Source organism: Pan troglodytes, chromosome 1 (assembly GCF_028858775.2).
Source record: "Pan troglodytes isolate AG18354 chromosome 1, NHGRI_mPanTro3-v2.0_pri, whole genome shotgun sequence".
NCBI classification, from domain to species: Eukaryota; Metazoa; Chordata; class Mammalia; order Primates; family Hominidae; genus Pan; species Pan troglodytes.
In genome coordinates, this window is record NC_072398.2 from 4,041,457 (window position 1) to 4,062,188 (window position 20,732).

Genomic DNA, 20,732 nt, shown 5'->3' on the forward strand with positions numbered 1-20,732 from the left:
TCTTTTAAAAGTTAATGAAGGCTTTACTCGAGTTACGCAATTGGCCAAGCACTGAAGATTAAAATGGGAGGGACTTATGGTTTAAAAGGGAAGTCAGATGAATAAATACTTACACTACAAGATAACACACGCTTAAGAAAGACATCCACATAAAAAAAGTACCATAGGCTGTGGGAAGACAGAGCTGACAGCACATCTATTTAGGTGAGAAGGAGCAAGGACAGGCCACCGCCGAGCTGAGGCAGGAAGTCTGAGGTAGTTCAGCCCAGTGGTTAGTGCCTCGCACAGGCTTTGTAGCAGAGAGCCGGGTCTCCCAACATGGCCCTGCCACTTGCTAGCTTTGTGCCAGAGGCATTGAGATAACCTCTCCGAGCTGTGATTTCCTTACCTGTAGAATGGAAGTGATCATTCTTTTTAGCTAGTCAACTCATATGCTATTATAGGGGTTACATTAAATCAACTAACATACATAAATGACTCTGCAGGTAGCAGGTGCCCAGTACGTGCAGCCAGTATTATCAGTTAACCTAAAAGCGAAGGGTGATGTGGAGGAAAGAGCGATGCACACCCAGGCGTGCCGGCATGAGGGTGCTTGTCTTCTTCAGGAAAGACCTCAGAACCCTTGTGTGAATGGAGGGAAGCAGTGCAGGGGAGGAGGCCAGAAAGGCCAGCTGTGGACAGTGGGAACCTCTGGGGATTATTAAGCAGGAGGGTAATGAGACAGATACTGTCCCTGTCCTTCCATCTGTGCCCCTCTCTAGCCCTTTGAGCCTTTCCATTGCAATAGCTGGCTTGACTTCTACTGCCTAGCTTGACTTCTACTGCCTACGGGGTTCATGAGCCCCCTGCCTCCAAGTACATGCAGGAGGGGAATGAACTGCTACAGAATTGACACCTCTCATTGCCTGATGAGAGTCGGAGTATAAATAACCCAGCTCTCTCACCCCTCAGGCAGGATATCTCTGAGGCATGTATTCTACGAGACTCCTAGAGTTGCCCAGCAAGATTCAGCTCCAGTTACATGCCGAGGTAACTGGCTTGACAACACACCCTTTACTGGCCTGCTTCCCTTTCCTGTCTTCCTTCCCTACTCACATACTATTGTTTCCTCCCAAATACAACAACTACACCAGAATCCTCGTTTCAGGTTCTGCTTTTGACAAAACCCATACTGAGGTACAAGCCATGGCCATATCTATTTAGAAAAATACTTCTAAAAGCAGAGGAATAATGGATCGGACTGGGCTGAGCCTAGAGGCAGAGTTAGGAGGCTATGGCAACTGTCAAGGAAGGAGGGGATGAGGGCTGGAATCATCTCGTATTATAGGAGTAGAGTGGAAGGAGGGACCCCAGAGACGCTGAGGCAAGTCCTAGAGACTGATGCCTGTGGTCTGGGTTGGACAGAAAAGAGAGCTGAGAGGAGGAGGAATAGACTCTGCTGCATATGAGAGACCAGCACAACATTCAGCTGGAGAATGTCTTAGTGAAAGGCTGGATCAAGGGTTTGGATCTGGGAGTCCTTGCAAGTGTAGCTGGGGTCACGGGGATGAATGAGGCCACTGGGAGAGATGAAAGAAGTTGAGCTGAGGCTAGAATCCTGGGAACACTAATGGTTAAGGGTGGAAATAGAAAGAGGCCTCAGTAAGACATAGAAGCAATAGTCAAAGAGAAAAGGGATAACCCGGAAAGAATGTGTCTTTTCATCCAAGGAAGAATTTCAGCAAGGAGGCATCACTGGCAAGCATTCAATGTTGCAGTGAATTCAAAAAACGTGAAGAACTGGACACAGGCTGCTGGGATTGGCAATGGGCATGTCGCTGAGGACCTCAGCAGTCTCAGTAAGTGCTGGAGACAGAGTGAGACTGCAGGAGGCTGGGAAATGGAAGGGAGGGGCAGCAAGCTCAGGACGAGGGGAACATTTCTTCAGAATGCTTGGCGGTGGAGGGAGGGAAAGAGAGACTGGGTGACGGGTGGGTGACGGGGAGAGACTTCTAAAGGAAAGGAAGGTGTTCTTTGAAAAGACGGGGTGGACTTGACTAAGACTGTGGTCTGAAAGCGATAAGCACAGGGATGGTGACAAAGTCAAGGGGAGAGCATGGAGGGAATCTCTGGTGGAGGAAGGGCAGTGAGGAGGCAGCCCGGAGCGGGAACAACAGCAGAGGAGGAGTTAGCCTCCAGGAGGACGTGGGGCTTCTGAGAGTGGAGGTGACGAGGTGAGGATGGATGAAATCACAGGTGAGCTTAGAGATGATGACTACTGTGCCCAGCACAATTGGGCTTGGAGGGAATCTGGGCTGGGCTGGGGTTGGTAGTGGAGAGTGTCACCAACTAAAGGGTAGCTCTGAAAAAGGGGCTGCTTTAGGAGCCCGGTGCCTGGAGTGGTGCACCGGGGGCTGTGATTGCCTGGAAACAGAGCAGGACTGAGAACCAGGAGAGGGCAGCGTGGAGGAGGAGCCCCTGCCAAATGCAAGCAGCCCTGGGAGCCTGCATCAGACAGCAAAGGCAGGAGGTGACCTGCGCCACGGTCCCTGCCCCATCAGTGCCCCACAGCGGCACTTCTGCCCCTAGAGCTCTTAGATGCCAGTTGGTCTGTGAAAGGGAGATTTGGCGGTGTTAGAGGCCAAAGGTTCTACGCTCTCTGCTGAATAAGAGGCGAGGTCCCCCGATCAGAACAGAAGGACCAGGGGTGCACGGCCTTGCTGAAGAGTTGTAAAGACTAACTTAGTGTTTATTAACGGAAGTTAGTGTTGGGTGCGATGTGCAGTCCCATAGTGCCTGGGCCGGTGAGCCCACCCCCGTCCCCCACTTGCCTCCTTTCCGCTTTCTGGGTGCAGAGTCTTCATTTCTGCCCCTGTGCTCGGCTCTCAACGCCTGCCCACTCGACCTCGCTCCTGCCTCGCTGCTCTCAGGACCGACTCCTTGACGTAGCCATATATGTGGGTGACATCATCAGGAAACCAGAAGTGCAGCGTTTCTTTGGAATCGGATTACAACTGTTTGGAAATAGTTCTAGTTCCCATGTCATATGAATTCCTTTTTGTTTGTTTTTTGTTTTGTTTGTGTTGAGACAGAGTTTCACTCTTGTCACCCAGGCTGTAGTGCAATGGCGCAATCTTGGCTCACTGCAACCTCTGCCTCCCGGGTTCCAGCGATTCTCCTGCCTCAGCCTCCTGAGTGGCTGGGATTACAGGCACCCGCCACCACACCCAGCTAATTTTTGTATTTTTAGTAGAGACGGGGTTTTGCCATGTTGGCCAGCCAGGCTGGTCTCAAACACCTCAGGTGATCCGCCAGCCTCAGCCTCCCAAAGTGCTGAGATTACAGGGGTGAACCACTGCACCAGGCCACCATATCATATGAATTCTTAATTCCTAGGTCAAGAAAATCTTGAAATTATCTGGTTAATCCTGGTTATTCCTGCAGAAATTTCCCCAACTTTCTACCTAGCTTACAAATCCAAATTTATTGGTAACCAGTTCATATCGATGAATGACAAAATTTAAAATGGAAGAAACATAGATATAACAAGGTGCAAGTTTGAGTTGTGTGAACATTTTTCTTATTTTTAAATATACAACTTAAATATATTAAATATTGAAATATATTTAAATGGTTGTAAATGTTAATTATTTAACATAGGGAAGAGTTATATTCAGAATTATTATGGAATTCATGGTGTACTGTTATCATTTATCTAAATAATTATTCTAAATCATCTTTTTCCTTATAACCCTATGATATTTGAAACCTGTTTTGTCAGTCTGTGATAGCTTCATTAAATCAACTCCAAACACTTCACTTCCTCCCAGAGAGATTCACTGTGACAGAAAGAGCAGTGTAACTGCTAATGCGAACACTGTAAATCACCAGAAACTAATAAGGGAAGAAGAATGTCACCAAGTGTGGTTTGGCACACAAGCCAAAGGGAGGCTTATACGTCTCATAAGGGATACAGGCAATTTTAAGGCCCACCCATGACACACACACACTTACGAAAGTAAAATGCATATTTCTGTTTGTTTTCCAGAGACAGGGTCTTGCTCTGTTGTCCAGGCTGGAGTGCAATACTGCAGCCTCGAACTCCTGGGCTCAAGTGATCCTCCTGCCTCGGCCTCCTCAGTAGCTGGGACTACAGGCATGTGCCACCATACCCAGCTAATTTTTAAAAAATTTTTGTAGAGATGGGGTCTCACTTTGTTGCCCAGGCGTCTCTCAAACTCCTGGCCTCAGGTGAACTTCCTGCCTTGGCCTCCCAAAGTGTTGGGATTATGGGTGTGAGCCACAGCATCCAGCCAAAAATGCATGTTTTCAAGAGAAATCAAGAAATATTTTGCTTGAAAAATTAAAGAAAAGAAGCAAACTGCTGTGCCTTTTCTGAACAAACAGTATTTCAAAGAAGCCAAATAGTTGATGGCAGAATATTATCTTGGGTTTTTGTTTTTGCTTTTTGTTTTTTTTTTTTTTGAGATGGGGTCTTGCTCTGTGGCCCAGGCTGAAGCACAATGGTGTGATCATGGCTCACTGCAACCGCCATGTCCTGGGCTCAGGTTATACTCCCTGAGCCCTGAGCCCCCTGAGTAGCTGGGACTACAGGCACACACCACCATGACTGGCTAATTTTTCTATTTTTAGTAGAGATGGGCTTTCTCCATGTTGCCCAGGCTGGTCTTCAGAAAATTATCTTTAATAGAGGAATTCCACTGCATAAATGAAGAAGGAATGATAGAATCTTTTTTTTAAAAAATCACCATTTTGCAACTCCTACTAAAATAATGTTAATGGCAACCATTAGGTGACAGGTTGATGGAGAGCTTCATACAGCCTAGATCAGGCTGACAGCTAGTGAGTCTGAGGAGTGACAAAAAGAGACAATCCAGACATTATGTTACCTCCTGAAGGAAGGCAATAAAAATTCACCACTTCCAATGAAGTTGATTTGCAAGGAAAGAAAAAACAAAAACAAAACTGAACTTGACGTTGATCGAGCCGCTAGATATAAAAGTTGGTCTACAGGAAGTACAGGGAATAGAGGGACGTATTAAACACAACCACAGAAATGCAATCGGACAAGTCCAACGTGCGGACAATTCTACAGGACCAAAGACCAGGCTCTTCAACAAATGAAAGACAAGAACAAAAGGGGAGGGAAAGTTAAAGATTTAGATACGCATCAACCAAATGCAACACGAGGACCTTGTTTGGATCCTGATTGGAATAAACCAATGGTAAAAGCATATTTATGAGACAAGAGCGGAAATTTGAAAATATTGCGTATCGGACATTACAGAATTATTGTTAGCTTTTTAAGATATGATCATGGTTTAATGGTTGTGTGGGGAAAAGGGGAAGGAGGTCCTTATCTCTACCTTATCTGGTAAAGATAATATCAAAGCATTTATAGGTGAAATGATGTGATGTCTAGAATTTGTTTTGAAATAACGAGCAGGAGTGAGGATGGAGGTGAGGGAAACTGTTGAGGGAGAATAGGTGAAGCAAGATTGGTCATATGTTAATGGCAATGCCTAATAAATACATGGGGGTCCATTTAGCCTATTCTTTTTTCTTTTTTCTTTTTTTTTTTTTTTTTATGACGGAGTCTCGATCTGTCCCCCAGGCTGGAGTGCAGTGGCGCAATCTCCGCTCACTGGAACCTCCGCCTCCCAGGTTCAAGTGATTCTCCTGCCTCAGCTGCCCGAGTAGCTGGGATTACAGGCATGCGCCACCACACCCGGCTGATTTTTGTATTTTTAGTAGAGACGAGGTTTTGCCATGTTGGTCAGGCTGTTCTCAAACTCCTAACCTCAAGTGATCTGCCCGCCTGGGCCTCCCAAGGTGCTGGGATTACAGGCCTGAGCCACCACACCCGGCCCATTTATCCTACTCTTTAAGGGTTAACATTTCTTAATAGAAAGTCCTTTTTTAATCACCTATGCTGGTGATCAGTGTCTTGCAAAACCAGCTGCACAATAACCTCAGTTTGGTTGTGCTCCATCCACAGGCTCTTCTCCTATATCCCCACATCCCCATCAAAGTGAGTACCTCTTCTTATTTCCACTGTCCCAGGAAAGAAAGTTTGAACCACCCAGTCATTGTCGCTGGCTCGGCGTATTCCGTCTGCAACTTCCCCGCCTCTTTTTACTCTGTCTTATCCCTAAGCCCACTCTCCCTTCTTAGGATCTTGTTTACAGATTTTAGACCGAGAATGGGCCTTCTTTTGTCATCACCTTCTCACCAGTTTCCAGCCATAGCCCACTCCACAAGCAGCCACTCTTCCTCTCCCCACCTTTTCTTTAGTGGATCCAGTGTTTGGTACTAGGAAGCTCTGAGTCAAGCAGTGCTTCCCAGACCACCCTCCTCTGGTCCCCTCTCCTGACCATAGAGGACCACCTCTGATCCTCGTCAGCCTCACAGGGTGGAGGACTGAAATAAACAATGCTTGGCCTCTCTGGCCTCCCTCCTGACCATAGAGGACCACCTCTGATCCTCGTCAGCCTCACAGGGTGGAGGACTGAAATAAACAATGCTTGGCGTCTCTGGCCTCCCTCCTGACCATAGAGGGCCACCTCTGATCCTCGTCAGCCCCACAGGGTGGAGGACTGAAATAAACAATGCTTGGCCTCTCTGGCCCCCCTCCTGACCATAGAGGACCACCTCTCATCCTCCTCAGCCCCACAGGGTGGAGGACTGAAATAAACAATGCTTGGCCTCTCTGGCCCCCCTCCTGACCATAGAGGACCACCTCTCATCCTCCTCAGCCCCACAGGGTGGAGGACTGAAATAAACAATGCTGGGCCTCTCTGGCCCCCCTCCTGACCATAGAGGACCACCTCTCATCCTCCTCAGCCCCACAGGGTGGAGGACTGAAATAAACAATGCTGGGCCTCTCTGGCCTCCCTCCTGACCATAGAGGACCACCTCTCATCCTCCTCAGCCTCACAGGGTGGAGGACTGAAATAAACAATGCTGGGCCTCTCTGGCCTCCCTCCTGACCATAGAGGACCACCTCTCATCCTCGTCAGCCTCACAGGGTGGAGGACTGAAATAAACAATGCTTGGCCTCTCTGGCCCCCCTCCTGACCATAGAGGACCACCTCTCATCCTCCTCAGCCTCACAGGGTGGAGGACTGAAATGAACAATGCTGGGCCTCTCCAGCTGGTTACTTGTTCTTTCCCTTATGAGGAAGACATCTGATTGGATGTGTGAAGCTTTGCTTTTACCACATTTTATCACTTTTCGAAAGTCTGTATTGGACCTGCCTCCTACTCTGTTTTGTATGTTTTTTTTCTACCAACGAATGGGAATTTAAGGCAAATCTATAAGTACTCCTGCCACTGGGATTTAAAAGTGGCCGGGTGCAGTGGCTGACGCCTGTAATCCCAGCACTTTGGGAGGCCAAGGCGGGTGGATCACCTGAGGTCAGGAGTTTGAGACCAGCCTGGCCATCATGGCGAAACCCCGTCTCTACTAAAAATACAGAAACTAGCCAGGAGTGGTAGTGCATGCCTGGAGTCCCAACTACTTGGGAGGCTGAGGCAGGAGGATCGCTTGAACCTAGGAGGTGGAGGCTGCAGTGAGCTGAGATCACATAACTCCACTCCAGCCTGGGCGACAGAATGAGACTCCATCTCATAAATAAATAAATAAAGTTCCTAATGACACTGATTATTACAATGGATTCAGAGGTTCTGTACACATCGTTTTCCCCACAGGTGAATCCTGTCTTGATTTGAGAACTAGTAGGACCACAGTTTGGCCTCAGGCTCCAGACGCATTCTCCAATCTAGCTTGTAGAATCAGGAGATATTAGGCTGCTCATAAAGTGTCCCAGAGATTTCTGTGGTCTCCATTTAACCAGTGAGCTGTGTGTCTGTGCACTATTGTGTAGAAGCATGGTGCAAAAACAAGTAAAATGATCTGTAAATCTCTAACACAAACCAAACTCTTCCTCTACTTCTTGCCTAATAACACATCGTTAGCAAAAACCCACTGTTGGCCCTGATCTCGTGTCACAAAAGATTGATAACGTCATTGGAAACCAATAGGTACAAGATGAACCTAAATCGTCTTATGCCATATATCCAGGAAGCTTTTAGAATCCAACCTGAAGCAGCTCCCACTATTCAAAAATGGGATACTGTGAACATCAATAAGAATAATGACGACAATGGATTGAAATATACCAAATATTCATGACTTTATAATACTAAAAAGCAAAAAATACTTGATATAAATATATTAAATTATCACATGTACCCTGAAAGCATGTACATCTATTATGTATCAATTTTAAAAAATAATTTTAAAAACTACTTGGTTGCTGTTAAGGAATATTGAGAAACCAAATCATTATTTTGAAAACTGATAAAGGAAAATACTTATAAATCAAGGAAATACTAGTAAATGAAGAATGATAGAATTAGATTATCACCATTTTGCAGTCCCTAATGTATTAATATAGACCTAGTGTTCATCAACAATAGTACTGACGTCATACAGAGACAATCAGATATCATGTACTTCCTGATAGAAGGATACAACACCTGTAAAGTAATCTGGTCCCGCCAAATCAAACCTGAATTTGCTCTAGATCCAATTGCCAATTTATCAAGTAGAGAAGACAGACAAATACATTAATTATATACACCATGATGATGCAACCAGCAAAACCAGGATGTGGGAAATTCTACAGGACAAACAAGTTGGTTCCTCCAATAATTAAACTGCAAGGATAAAAGAAAGGTTGGGAGTAAAAACTACACATTAAAAGAAACTTTAAAAACATGTTAGCCAGGCCAGGCGCGGTGGCTCACGCCTGTAATCCCAGCGCTTTGGGAGGCCGAGGCAGGTGGATCACCTGAGGTCAGGAGTTCGAGACCAGCCTGGCCAACATGGTGAAACCCCATCTCTGCCAAAAATACAAAAGTTAGTCGGGCGTGGTGGTGGGTGCCTGTAATCCCAGCGACTTGGGAGGCTGAGGCAGGAGAATCGCTGGAACCCGGGAGGCGGAGGTTGCAGTGAGCCAAGATTGCGCCATTGCACTCCAGCCTGGGTGACAGAGCAAAATTCCATCTCAAAAAACAAACAAACAAAAAACCCATGTTAGCCAATCACAAGATTCACAGTTTGAATCTTGACTCCTAATTCAAACTGTGACGTATTTATTATTATTATTATTATTTTTTGTTGTTGTTGTTGTTGTTGTTGAGACAGGGTCTCACTCTATTGCCCAGGCTGGAGTGCAGTAGACCGATCACTGTTCACTGCAGCCTCAACCTCCCAAGGATCAGGTGATCCTCCTGACTCAGCCCCCTGAGTAGCTGGGACTACAGGCGGGCACCACCACACCTGGCTAATTTTTGTATTTTTGGTAGAGACAGGGTTTCACCATGTTGCCCAGGCTGGTCTCGAACTCCTGAGCTGAGGCAATCCACCAGCCTCAGCCTCTCAAAGTGCTGAGATTACAGGCATAAGCCACTGTGCCAGGCCTCTGTATAGTATTTTTTTAAGGTCATTTATTCATTTACGGGAAAACTGATCTTTTCGACACTGGATATATGATAACATTAAACAATTATTATTATTATTATTACTACTACTTTTGAGATGGAGTCTCACTCTGTCGCCCAGGCTGGAGTGCAGTGGCATGATCTTGGCTCACTGCAACCTCCGCCTCCGGGGTTCAAGCAATTCTCCTGTCTCAGCATCCCGAGTAGCTGGGACCACAGGCACATGCCGCTATGCCCAGCTAATTTTTGTATTTTTAGTAGAGACTGGGTTTCACCATATTGGTCAGGCTGGTCTCGAACTCCTGACCTCAGGTGATCCACCCGCCTCGGCCTCCCAAAGTGCTGGGATTACAGGCGTGAGCCACCGTGCCCGGCCAAACCATCATTATTTTAAAGGGATGATTATGGTATTATAGGTAATTTTTAAGAGCCTTTATTTTTAAGTATCTTTTAAATATACCTACTGAAAAAAATTATGAATAAAATAAAATAATGCCTTATATTTGCTTCAAAATTATGAGGGAGGTGACCTCTGGAGATGGGGACAGGATTGGCCTCGAGTTGATGGCCGACGGGGAGGGTGATGTTACATGGAGATACACTGTACCATTGCCTACTAACTCTCTATAGTAAAACATTTTACAAAAACATGTGTATTGTAGCTTAAAAATGGGAGATTCCTCTCTGCCTGGCAGGATGATTTATGGAGTTACTATTTTTTGTTTTTTCTTTCTGCTGTTAAAAGAGAAAAAAATAAGTCATCCTTCCTCACATCCTCTTCTCACCACCCCCTCAAGAGATCAGCATGTGCTTTGAGTCCCACAGAACTGGGGCTTCACTTGCAAACGGGGCAGAATTAATAGGCCTTTGTTTTCAGAAAGGCTTTGCATGAACAAACAGCTGAACTGTCTGGAGAGAGCAGGTAGGGTCTCTGGGCCGGGAATGGGAAGGCTGTTGACAGGGCCTGTGGCCTGTGGCCTGGTGTCGGGGCAGGGCGGGGCTGCGTCCCAGCATCAGAAGGGTGGGCAGGGCTGGTGGCTGTGCTGTTGGTTGGCGGGCAAACCGGAGGGAAGAACTTCCCTTGTCCTAGGGTCTGGCTGTCACTCAGCTTTCTCTCCTCTAGTCTCACTATGGGCTTTTGCCAAACGTCGTGTCGATATAGTCCCTTCAACAATCTGTTGAAAAAGCCCCCCCTTGAGAGAACTACTCAAGCTTCTCACTGGTTTCCTCACAAGGGTCATTCCAGTTTCGGGAGCAGTGGACTGGGGAGGGGACAGGGCTGCTCAGGCGATGATGTAGGTGACGGAGCCAGTTTTGGTGTTCAACAATTGTCATGTTCTTGGTCCGTATTGTTAGGTTTCAGAGGCACCACATAAACCCCCAGGCCTCCTCTTACTATGACTGGCCAGTAAGGGACTGGAGTCACGCTTGATTTAGAAAAAATGAAACGGTGTTTCTGGGACAAGGGTGTGATGGTTGCATTTCACACCTGAGAATCACATATTGCCCGCTCATTCTTTTCTGATAGTTTAAAATTAAGAACCCAGTGTCTCTGCAGTTACCTTTAAGCACAGCATTTTTGTGAAGGGCTTACTTTCGACAGCCGCCACACGGGCTCCACTGGATCGAACTCCGTTCGGTTCTGCAGTCAGAACAATGGCAGTCAGGCCCGGCCTTGACCCCTGGCCTCCCTACTCAGAGAAGAATGGTCCTCAGGACTGAAGGTCACAAGAATTTCAGAGACACTGAGAAACCACAGCATCAGGACAGTTCACTCAGACTGTGATGAGAAGGGATATTCGTAGATTTCAAAGCAACTGAAAAACGCGGCGCTACCACTGGGTTGCACAGAAAATACACTAGTATTTTCTAGTCTATGTGAGTCCAGCTTGCCTCAGGGACTCTGAAGGACACTGAAGAGAAACAACTGGGTGATGGAGGCCCTGGGGACACAGGATGGGGGACGGAATGGGACCTGGGATTGCCCTGATACTATGTGTGCCTTGTATCTTTTGCTGATCTTTCTCCTTCCCTATCTCTAACTTTGGGTTGCCCCCAGGTTCAGCCCTCGGAGCCCTTCTCTTCCCTACTCACCCTCCCTCTTTAGGGGATCCCATCCAGCCCCACGGCTTTAAACATCTTCTGTGCACTGACCACTCCAACCCCAGGCTCTCCGGAGCTCATATAGACAGCCTGGATGTCTGGTTGGCTTCTCAGTGGGAACACATCTCAAACCACACTCTCGATCTTCCCCCTAAACCTTAACGAATAGTATGTAGCTGCTGAGACCTAAACCTTGTGGTCATTCTTGGTGTCTTTTTCTCTACTTCCATCCCATCCACTGGGAAATCCTGTTGCTTCTACCTTCCAAATAGATCCCAAATCCAACCGCCTTTCACTATCCACCATTATCTCCCCGGCCTGAGATGCCATCTCCCTTGTAATGTCCCCTAACTGGCTCAGCACCATTCAATGGCATCTCTTCTTCTCTCCACATTTAGCTCCAAATCCTTTCCTGGCCCACAAGGCCCTTCATGCTCAGGGCCCTGCCCACCTCTCGGTCCTCATCTGCTTCTCTCTCTTCACTCAGGCTACCAAGGCCTGGGGTGCTCCTTGCTGATCCTGCTGGCTGCCAAACACGTGGTGCTTGATGTTCCTCTACAAGGAATGCCCTTTCCCCATGCCCCTTCATTTCCTTCAGGCCACTGCTCAAGATTCCCTCCTTAGAGGGGACTTCCATGTCATTCTAGATAGGACAGTACCCCATCACTCTCACCCCTTATCCTGCTTCATTTTTCTTCATAGTGTTAATCCCAACATGACATATGTTTATTGATGTATTATCTGCCTCCTACTGTCAACCTCACAGCCAGAATTCAAGTTCCTTAAGGACAGGGACTTTGTTTTGTTTGCTAGCGCTGTTTCTTTTCTTTTTTTCTTTTTTTTTTTTTTTTTTTGAGATGGAATCTTGCTTTGTCTCCCAGGCTGGAGGACAGTGGCACAATCTCAGCTCACTGCAGCCTCTGCCTCCTGGGTTGAAGCAATTCTCCTGCCTCAGCCTTCCAAGTAGCTGGGACTACAGGTGCCTGCCACCATGCCCAGCTAATTTTTGCATTTTTAGTAGAGATGGGGTTTTGCCATGTTGCCCAATCTGGTCTCGAACTCCTGACCTCAATTGATCCACCCGCCTTGGCCTCCCAAAGTGCTAGGATTACAGGCATGAGCTACCACACCTGATCAGTTTACTAGAACTGTTTCTAGCATAGAATATCACTAATTAAATATTTTATTGAATGAATGAAGTTAAAATGACATGTACACCCTTTCCATGAAGTCCCTGAGGTCACAAGTTTAGGAAAATGGACTTTCCTACTCCCGGACATCCTATAAATACCTGTACCCAACCTCGTTATATAATTGAAGATATTAACTATATGGAGAAAATATTTATATTCATTCATTCAGCAGATATTTACTGAACACTTTGTAATGATAGATACCACTTACTAAGCCTTGTGTGCAGACAGCCCATCATGCTCAGAGTAATCCTACAAGGTAGCTATGATTTCTGTCACTTACAGATGGGCAACAGAGGACAGACACATCACATGACTTTCCCCAGGTCACATATCCTATACCTGGCACAGCTGGAATTCAGCACTCTTTTCCCTAAGCCATGCTATTAAAAAGCTACTTCAGCATTAGCCTCAAGCCATCTCGTTCTAGAACATTCTCACCCCCCAGTATTGGCAGCAGAATTGCCAACGTGAGCACATAAAACATTTGCAGTTCATCCTGCCACTTCCTCTGTGAAGTCCTCTGTGAGTCCCACAGGCAGAGCCAGCTGCTGTCATTGACCCCAATGCACTTTGCTAACATTGCTGAACAACTCTTGCTCAGTGTCATTATCGGTCTTCCTGTCTCTCCCATGAGGCTGAAATCTCTCAAGGACAAGGGCTATGTCTCATACTCATTTTGGCATCTCTGGTGCCCAGCACAGTGTCTCTGGCACATGGTAGGAATTCAATGAATGCTGACTGAATGAGCAAATGAATTGCATTAGGAAACACTGTCACAGCCTAAGAAGCTGGCAGTTTGGTGTGAGCGCGGGCGGCCAGTTGGCCCCTCGTCCTGCCTGTGTTGGACATTCTTCACTTCTTTTGCAGGCTTATTTCCCCAGTTCTTATTTTGTTGCTTGAATATTTGTGACATTTCCTGCTAAGTCTACTGTTCAATAGTGGCTCATTCTAATTGCCTCCTGCAAATAATATTTGTTCTGAAAGAAACTGTGTCTCTGGAATTCAGATTCTGTCTGTCACGTTGTGCTTTGTGGGCTCCATTTCATAGCAGCTGAGGGGTTTGTTGTTTCTATCTGAAGAAACAATCTGTGAGGCTCCAATTTGGTGCTTCCTGGAGCTAATCCAGTTGAATCTTTCAGTACATTGCTGTGGGCCTTTAGAAAGCTAAACTTATCAATGGAATGCAAATTTTTAAAAGATCAATGAGATACTATTTTTCCCTATCTAATTGCAAAATAAAAAGCAAAAATATGCTGAGGAGGGTTTAGAATATGGGAACAATCTTTCTGCAGGACAGATTGAAAACACATTAGCAAAAGACTTAAAAATAGGTCCCCATCACTTTAAAGGTGACCCAACAGTTCTGCTTTTCAGAATGTATTCTAAGTGAACAATTAAATTAAGATTTAACTACTAGGATGTTGGTCATAATTTATTATAATAGTGAAAACTGAAAATTATTTAAATTATGAAGTATGAGGAACTAATTGAATAGGCCAGGTGTGGTGGCTCTAATCCTGGTTCTTTGGGAGGCCAAGGTGGGAGGATTGCTTGAGGCCAGGAGTTCGAGGCTGGAGTGAGCTATGATCGTGCGTCTGCACTCCAGCCGGGGTGACACAGCGAGACCTGTCTCTAAATTAATTAATTAATTAAGGTATCTCCAAACAATAAGATACTATCCAGTCACTCAAAGTTATGTTTTAGGTGAGTACACACTATCATGGAAAGATTGTTCCTTATGTATTCATTTAAAATAGCAGATTACATAATAGCATATACGGTCTGATCCTGTAGTATTGTCGTGTTTATTATTTATTTATTTCTCTTCCCCAGTAGTACCCTGATGGCTCACCAGAGTATTTTCTCCCTCCAGCGGGGTGTAGCTGGTGGTTGGAGGATTCCTGCCTTCCACATGGCTGCCTAGAAGCAAGGTCCTTCCTTACCTGCCCAGGCCAGACTGAGCTCAGCTCAGTGGGCTGTGTCTTGCAGGCCTTGAACCTGAGCCAGTGCAAAGCCATCCCCTGCAGCAGCGGCCCTGCACGGGCTGTTCCGGTTGTGTGATGTTTGCTATCCTCTTGCACCATGCTTCCTTGCCCTCAGATGCCCCCTTGGCTCCTGTTGGCCTGAGCCTGGTGCCCCAGTCTCCAGTAGGCTCTGTGAGCACTCTTTCCTCAGCCCAGGTGCCTTCCAGTGAGTCCTGCTTTCTGTCCTTATGGTCAAGGACCCTAACTGATAGGTTCCACAGTGATATTTTAAAGAACTTCTATAGAGAGACACATCCTTGGAAAAAGCTTTCAGAAGAGATGAAGCAAAGCCTTAGTAATGGTGGTTGACTTCTGTGGAATTAAGGGGTTTTCCTCTTCTTTTTTTGTTTACTGGCATTTTCCAATTTCTCTTTATTGCTTGGGAGCCACTCTAGTAATTTTTAGAGTATTTTACACTTTACATTGTTTTTCCAAAAGAGCCTTTCCTGAGAAGATTCTCTAACGTAGCCATCTCACAGTGAGGTGCCCCTGCAGGGAACGCAAGATAACTCCTCAGAGTGCAGGAAGAAAACCAGGATTTGTTTTAATTTATATTTATGTTCTGTGTTAGAGTTAAATCTCATTGACGTCTTCCCGGGGTCCATACAGCAGAAATGCATGTACCAGGAATGAACGTATCAGGAAGGCAGGCGGCCATCCTGAAGGCAGCTCGGGGAGCCTTCGCTCGTGTACTCATTCCACCTTGCTTATTTCCGTGCAATCACTAACCGTACAGGTGGCCAACTGAGTGAAGGATTTGCAGATGTTATTTGGTTTTAATGACACCAGCCCTCAAAAACTGATAAGAGGCTTAAAAAGTTCCTAAAAAGTAACCTCGAATTGAAGATATCCCAACACCTAAGCACAGGGGGGTTTTCCGAGAACGGTGGGGCCGACAATTCCACCAGGATGAGCTCTTCATCATGTTGTGTAAGAACAAAGACACGCTAATCGGATTTGATAAAGAAGAACTAAGAAAACTTAAACATTATCAAGACTAGTTGGAAAATAGACTTACCTCTATTCTCATTAACAATGAGCTTTGCCTAAGTGCGGATCATACCTTGAGTTAGTAACCAGGAATGGTTACCAGCCAGCAAGACAGTTTAAAACTAGGCATTCAGAGCATGGAAACACATCTTGACACGTTTAAAAGCTGTATTTAAAGTCATGCAATACTCACCTATACTTCAGTACATTTCCTAAGTTTGGTGATAAATGCTTAGAAGTCTCTTTTGAGATTTCTTACTAATAGCTGAAAACTTAATGCGGGGGCGTGGGGGGGGGAGCCAGCAAGATATATTTGGCATTTTGACCTGCCACACATATAAAACCATGGCCCCATTTTCATAGTGTGCTATTTTATCTTATCTCCTTCTCCACAGAACTAGGTTTGGCGTCAATTTTTCAACTTGTGATTTTTCTTTTCTTTTCTTTTTCTTTCTTTTTTTTTTTTTTTTTTTTTTTTTTTTGTGAGATGGAGTCTTGCTCTGTCGCCCAGGCTGGAGTGCAGTGGCGCCATCTCGGCTCACTGCAACCTCTGTCTCCCGGGTTCAAGCAATTCTCCTGCCTCAGCCTCCCGAGTAGCTGGGATTATAAGTGCGCCACCACGCCTGGCTAATTTCTGTACTTTTGTGGAGACGGGGTTTCACCATGTTGCCTGGGCTGGTCTCATACTCCTGACCTTAAGTGAACCGCTCACCTCAGCCTCCCAAAGTGCTGGGATTACAGGCATGAGCCACTGTGCTTGGCCTGATTTTTCTTTTTTAAGAAAAATAACAGTTTCTTCAAATGATTAAGAGTGTTTTCTCCACTAGATGAGGTAAATAATTCCTGCTGCTCTAAAAGTACCAGGACTGATAGCACATTTTTAAAAGGAGAAAAAAAGAAACCTCTTAAGGCCTCCTGTTTTCACATTCTAGAAATAAACTTAACGCCTTACAATTAATAGCAGCATGACAGCAAACCTGGGCTATCTCCCCACCAGCAGCCCAGGTATGCGCACGTTCTCTCCAATTAGTTTTCTATTATTTACCGACTTCCCCACCTCGCTGTCCACACCCAGGCAGCAGATCTCCATCCCTGCCCCTCCCTCTCTCTTTTTTTCTCTCCCTCTCTGCCTAGCTGGCTTTCTGTAAATAATAATTTGTGTCATAGCTTACAGCTTTTTAAACATTTTCACTTTTATTATTTCATTTAATCTTCACACCAGCCCCGAAAAGTGTTTTTTCCACTTTACAAATTAAGATGCAGAAGCTCAGCAATATTTTTTTATTTTTTTGAGACAAGGTCTCTCTCTGTCACCCAGGCTGAGTGCAGTGGTACAATCATGGCTCACTGCAGCCTCGACCTCCGGGGAAGCTCAGCAATATTAAATGTCTGGGCCAATTACGTAATCAGTAAGCAGCAGAGCCTAACTCCAAATCCCACACTTTCATTCAATATCAGAGCCCCAGGTAGTGCTTTTTACACACAAGCGTGCATAAGGATCCCCTGAGAATATTAAAAATATAAGTTTCCTGGACCCTACCTCCAGAGATTCTGTTTCAGGGGTCTGGAATGGGGCACACCTCCCATTTCTAACACCCTGCTTCCAGATGCTCCTGAAGCAGATGATTGGCAACCACGCTTTCAGAAATAGGCAGGCCTAGGAGGCAGCCACCATGCCTGGCACCCATGAGGCTCTCCGTTTATTTAAGCAGCCCAGGAGGGTAAGGTAGTAACACTGATCTTCAAGGAACTGCCTGTATAAACAGGGTACTTTCTTATATGGAAGGATTTAGAAAAGCGAAAGGAAGGAAGACAGGAAGCTAGGAGAGAAAGATCTAAACACATTCCATCCCACAGAAAATACTCCTGCCCTTAACGAACAGTCGTAATCCCAACTAGCCTGCTATGTTGGACTCTTTTTTGTCTCTTGGGCATTTGGTACTTAGACACTGGGTGACTGCAAAGGGGACTAAATCTCTGCACTGCTTCTCAGGAGGGAGAAGGACTAGAGCTGGGCTCTCTGTTTTACAGACAGAGGTGCACAGGAGGTGAAGCGCCTGATCCAGAGTGAGTCACACATGAAGCTGGGATCAGAGCACAAGATCGCCAGACTCTCAGGCCTGTGTGTCGGGCCCTGAGTCATGCACCTTCCCCAGCAGTGTGAGAATAGAGATGGCTTTCCACAGGGCCCGGCCAAGCTGTGGGGTATGGCAGGCTCTGCAGAAGCCAGGAGTCATGAGGGTAAGCAAACTTCCTGCACAAGAGGCCAAGCACTCTCCTAGTTGGGAAATGGTATATGGTGACTTACATCAGATGCTGCAGGCGAGGTCAGTGAGCTGAAGAGGCAAAATACACATTGAAGTGATTTGAGTGTAAAGAAAAAATGTTCTCTTTGCAAACAAGGTACGTTTATTCTGCAACTTAGGAGATAAAATGAGATTTCTGTGGGGAGTCTATGTTGTGCTTTCTGGTGGCCTTAAAAGAAACAGACAAATTTGTGCTAAAGATAAAAATGAATTACATTCCACAAAGCCAACTCTATGAGACTAAACAGAGAGGATTGCCTTGAGACAAGATGTGAAGTTGAACATCAGTCCGAACTTTTGAAAGAATCCTCGAAGGTGGGGCTGGGGAGGTAGGCAATCTTGACGCAAGCTTCCTCTACTGCCTTCTGTGCACGAGGGTGTCTCCTCGGAGACAGAATATGATGTCATCACTTGATCATCAAGAGATTAGGGTTCATTCACCAGACTGTACTTCTTTAATGGCTTACAGGGCTTAACTCAGAGCCTCAGAGCTGTCCTGTATGCTCCAAACAAGTCCGTGCCTGGGTCGACGCATTAGGCGCGAGCACACGCCTCAGTGCTGCATGTCCGTGCTGGCCCCTGCCACCGAATGACATGCCCCTGGGTATGCGTCCATCTTGAAGGGTATTTCATATCTCGGCCATCCTCCTTCCCCGCTGCAATGTGTTCCTATCATCAACAGCCTGTCTGCTGATGTTCTGAGGGTCACCACACTCCTTTCCTCCTCCATCTCCGCCCTGTCCTGAAGGCACGTGGGTCATCCTCATCTCTGGCTGGTGATTCTAGCATGCACGGCCAAGCCAGTGGCACATCAGGTCTCTTCTTGGATTTCACCTTGGGAAAATCTCAGGTTATCCTGGGGAAAAAAATGATCTTGGGAAACTGGAGAAGGAAGAAATGCCTTCCATGCTTACCACTGCTGGAATTATCTGTCAGGAAGCCTTCCAGAAGTGACGATTCCTCACCACCGTTTTTACTCACTATTTTTTGAATGGGATGACCACATATTAATCATCTAAACTGGAACATTTCTAAGAGTACAAAGGAGACCTATTAATAATTACACTGGGACAGGTATAGTCTGGAACTACCACGGGCAAAGCAGGACAGACAGTCATCCTACTTCTCTAGGCCATGAGTAGGACAAAGACACGTAGGCCAGAATCCAGGATGACCCCAGCTGACCAAAAAAAAAAAAAAACGTAAACAGAAATAAGCTTCATTCTTGCAAACCTCTGACACGTGGGAGTTTTGTTATCACAACATAACCTAGAAAAAGCTGATACAGCCACTTACTGCTGTGTAACTTCTTGATTGTCACCTTTCTAAAATGGGGATAACCTAATAGCACCTGCACCGATGGGTGGATGTGAGGATGAAATGAGTTCATGTACGTCAAGCACTTAGGACAGTGCCTGCAACACAGAGAACAGTCAACAAACGTCAGCCACTCTTACTATTTATTCACATAATAACACAGGAGAAGAAAAGAAACACTCTAAGAACACAGCGAAGCGAAATTTCAAGGGAAACATATTATCACTCAGGAATTATCACTCAGGCAGGAAAGACCACCCCTTGCTACCAACACCAGCCACTTGCCCTTTTAGGGCCCCGAGCCCTCTAACCCCCTCCCATCTGTCACCCACTCCTCCTACCTGTTACCCACTCCTCCTACCTGGGTCTTTCCCTCATGCGTTAGCCCCACGGACACCATCGGAACTGCTTTCTCCCAGATTCCTCGGCCTTTGATTCCTTCCACCTCACCCACATGACAAAACCTTAACCCTGGTACAACAGTCTACCTTTTTCTTTTCTTTTTCACTCCTGAGCACAAAATCTTCCAGGGTTTCTTGAAAATCCTTACATGGGCTCTTTCTCAACTCTTTCTCCCATTTCCCACAAGAGATATTCCAAAATTACACCATTCTCTTGAAACTCTATAACCTACTACCTTCCTCTCCAAAAGGCAGTAGAGGCCATGAGGTAGGGACCACAAGCGTTGGTTCATTGGTCCTAAATCTCTTTATTGCTCTGGAAGCTGGCCCCTCCCTTCACCTTCTCTGCGGGCTCTCAGCCCTTGGACTAGAAATGAACTTGCTACATCCACCCATCTTCCAAAAATCACTCCCTGAGCCTGTTGTCCGTTTCCTTCTCTTCACCGCCGAATAACTTGTCCTCCAGGCTGCAACCTTCTCACATCCATTCCTTCCTCCATCCACTCAACTCCATACCCTGTTGCTTCCCCACATCTGCTGTGGGAGAGGCCCTCAATGAACTCTCCATTGCTAACACCAATGGACGTTTTTTCCGTCTTTAACTTCCCTCTCCTCTCCACTACATCTGGCATGGCCACTGCCTCCTCCTTGCAATTCTCTCCGATCTTGGCATCCAAGATGCTTCTTTCCAGCTTTCCCTCTTCTCAGGCTTCTCCTTCCCAGTCTCTTTTGTGGGCTCTTCTTCCTCTGCCTTCCCGTAAATGCTGATATCCCCCATGGTTTTGTTCTAGACTGTCTTCTCTTTTACTTTCAAGGCATTAATACTACTTACATGCTGACAGCTCCAAAATCCAGGTCTCCAGCCAGATCTCCCTCCTATATCCAATT

The 20,732-nt window shown here is 46.1% G+C and overlaps 1 protein-coding gene across 3 annotated transcripts in view; it reads right to left on the minus strand.

The window, feature by feature from the left end:
• The window catches only part of EFCAB2 (EF-hand calcium binding domain 2), a 162,833-nt gene that overhangs the window by 19,810 nt on the left and 122,291 nt on the right, over nt 1-20,732 (minus strand). The window lies entirely within an intron of this gene.